General features: G+C 32.9%; 1 non-coding gene across 1 annotated transcript; it reads left to right on the top strand.

Moving 5' to 3' along the window:
- Positions 1–1004: 1004 nt before the first annotated feature.
- LOC126972257 (U1 spliceosomal RNA) lies at positions 1005–1165 on the top strand. The gene has a single exon (XR_007731105.1). It is a non-coding gene; the product is annotated as a U1 spliceosomal RNA (small nuclear RNA).
- The last annotated feature ends 2338 nt before the right edge of the window (positions 1166–3503 follow it).

Raw genomic sequence — 3503 nt, 5'->3', positions numbered from 1 at the left:
ATCGAACATTATGAACATTAATTCTTAACTACTTTTAAAAAGATGATTATTTTATAGTAGATGAATATTATTTTTGTTCGAATATTTTTTAAGTAATTTGCAGGCTGTAGATCCTATCAAAACTAAAGACTCAATTTTGTTATCAATAGGTACCTAATTTTGTTTTTACTGTTTTTCTGGTATTTTTTAATAAATCCTATGTTTCAGATACTTTCACCTAGAGTATAGTTTTGGGGGATGATAACTCCTAAGTTGCTAATGGAAACACCTTCTATCTGGATTTTGTTTCGAATTTGAATACTTAACATTCTAACTTCCATTAAATTAAGTAAAACTTAAAACAATAGTTATTTTGCAACATTAATAGTAAAGGGACTCAAAAACAACCATGAACCAATTATTTAACTTTTTTTAAACTCTTCACGGGGACTAAATAACTTTATTTTTCGCTCCCTCAGAAGTTCACGGACGACATAATACTAAACGTAAAACAATAATTCTATGAAGCGTTTTAAAATTTGGCAATGCTATGAGATTTCGACTCGAACCGCTATTCGTTTTAGTAATAAGTATTGTTCTGTTGTTCTGGCCAGTATCATGTTTATATGTTGTGGTGATGGATAGGACACTTTATGATGGAAATCTTACGTTATCACAGGTACCACAGGCACTGGTTGTACAGACATGCTTATTAAGTATTGTAATGTGCTCTGTGGTGCATTACTGATTACATACTGAATATGAATCCTTATCAAAGCATTAATTCTTGCAATATAGTCTAATGTGTTCGAATGTGACAATTTCATTTGGAGCGAAAATGAATGAATAATTCTGAAAATAATGACCGTCTACAGATGGCGCTACTTAAGTAAGAACTTTAAACTGTGGCGTACGTTTCTCAATAGATACTCTAGAGGGCGCTGTTTATTTTGTACTAGTTTTTACAACGCGCTATTAAAACTTTATCCGAATCGTGGACTACTCCAGTAATACTCCGTCAAGGCATACTTACCTGGCGTAGGGGACACCGTGATCAAGAAGGCGGTTCCCCAGAGCGAGGCCCTTCCATTGCACTGCGGTTGGGTTGACCTTTGCGATTATCCCTAATGCGGATAACTCGGACGCGTAATTTTTGTTAGTGGGGACTGCGTACGCGCCGTCCCCCCCATAAGAATAAAAAATAAATATAATAACATATCTTTACGTTGTTAATTTAAATAACTTTATATTATATAAACTGTGATGCACTAATTAATAATTATTATTTCATAATAAATGCAGTGAGTAAATTGTTAAGCCATACTTGTAATTTGTCAGTTATCAATAATTATTTTTATCGACACTAATTTTTTAATAGACTGGAGACTTGAGTTAATATGACGTATATTACCAAGGTTAACTAACCGTATTATGTGTTCTTAATATAAATACACTGTTTTTTGGAAAATAATTATGAAACAAAACTAAGATTTGTTTGTCTAACTGAAAAACTGTATTTTATTTAAAAAAAAATTAGTTCTAGAAATATCAAAAAAATTTGATTGTGACGCATATTTTAAAACTAGAGACAAATAACATGTTTCTGCGTCAGGCTTTTAACGGACTTCTCCAGCTATGTATTTGAATTTGATTCATAAATATTTTTTTATCGTGTTCTTAATATTTTTGCAAGTGCAACATTGATTTGTGAGCAACTTAGGATACTAAAGCACTATTTCTTTCTTGCTGCTGGTCTGTAAGTCACCTGTGAGGCGACAGGTTATTAATATTATTTGGTTCAGGTTACTTATATTAATATGTATTTGGTATACAACTATGCTCACCGAGCGAAACTCCCGGCTTTACTTGAGAAAGCATCACATAGCTGAGCACAGTCTCTTTAAGGATTGTGATTGGCGCCGCGTGCATCCAACGCGTTCGGTGAAAGAACAACAGCTTACAAAGTTCCTACTTCCTAGACTGTCTATTCTTTATATCGTGGCTTTTGTGGAAACCAATGTCAAGTTGAGGTAGGTTACCAAGTAGTGAGTAAAAGTTCAGTTTTTGAAGAGCATTCCAGTTTTAACGGTATTTATAACAGTTTTATATTTTTTTTTAATTCTGAAACAAATATAAAAACTGTTAAACTGATTTATAAATGGCCACGCCACCAAAGAGGATGTAAATTCTACGTAATACACGCGTCTTGACGGAATCGTTGACAGGCAATTAACACAAAACAGAATTTAAATAAATACTTTTTGACACATCTTATGAGACATCACTGACCACAGATCCACCTAATCAGGTAAATTTAATACCTACTGCTTAGCAATTAATTGTAACTAATAATTACATTCAATTTCTCCAAACAAGATTTCCTTTAATAATGTTAATTTTCGGGTGTATTTAATGTTAATTACCAGTTAAAAGAGCGAGTATTTTTTTCACATATTTCTATTCTTTATTATTATTTATGCTTAGTCTGGCCATAAATACTGTTACAATTAAAAATAAACAAAATAATACATTTGAATTTCGAGTCAGTGGTTGTTCAGTGAGTTTACTCATTTTGGCGCCAATACATTGTACAATATTTTGCGATATTAACGTGGAGTGGGGTGGTATTGTCGTGTATCGTGGTATTTGCGATAAAAATTTAGGCAGCTGACAGATGTTGAAACGGCTAGACTTGTATATTTCAGCTACTTTCATAGTGTCATGTCTTACGGAATTATATTGTGGGGTAGGGCTGCAGATATTGAAAACATATTTGTGCTGCAGAAAAGAGCAATTCGAGCAGTCTATAAAATGCGTTCAAGGGATTCATTGAGAGAAAAGTTTAGTGAAATAAATATTATGACAGTACACTGCCAGTACATATACGAGAACCTCCTATACGCCCATAAAAATATTAGCCAATTTAAAAAGAATAGTGATGTACACAGTGTCAATATTCGAAACAAACATAAACTCGCAATTCCATCTACTAGGCTCCGTAAAATTGCTAAATGTTTTAAAGTGGATTGTGTTGTATTTTATAATAAACTCCCAAATGAAATTAAAATGTTACCTATTAAAAAATTTAAATGTATTTTAAAAAATAAATTAACATCAAAGGCCTATTATAGCGTGAAAGATTATTTGAATGATAAAGATAGTTGGAATTAATGTTCTAAATTTTGTTAATGAATATTGTTATACTCATTTGAATGCTATTGTAACTTTTGTACTTCATCCTGACTTGCACTAAATAACTTATAAAGTTTTACAGTGAATAAAGATTTTTTGACTTTGACTTTGACTAACCAAGAATGGTCCTTCCAGCAAGACTCGGCGCCGGGTCATAAAGCTCGGTCTACGCAGTCTTGGTAGGAAACGAACGTTTCGGACTTCATCAAAGCTGAAGTCTGGACGTCGTCTAGTCCCGACCTTAATCCGCTGGATTTTGATTTATAGTAAGTTCTAGAGAGTACGGCTCTAAACGCCATGATAAATTGGAGTCGTTTAAACAATCTGTACGA

This window comes from Leptidea sinapis, chromosome 25 (assembly GCF_905404315.1).
Source record: "Leptidea sinapis chromosome 25, ilLepSina1.1, whole genome shotgun sequence".
NCBI lineage: Eukaryota > Metazoa > Arthropoda > Insecta > Lepidoptera > Pieridae > Leptidea > Leptidea sinapis.
This window is presented reverse-complemented; position numbering and strand designations above follow the sequence as displayed.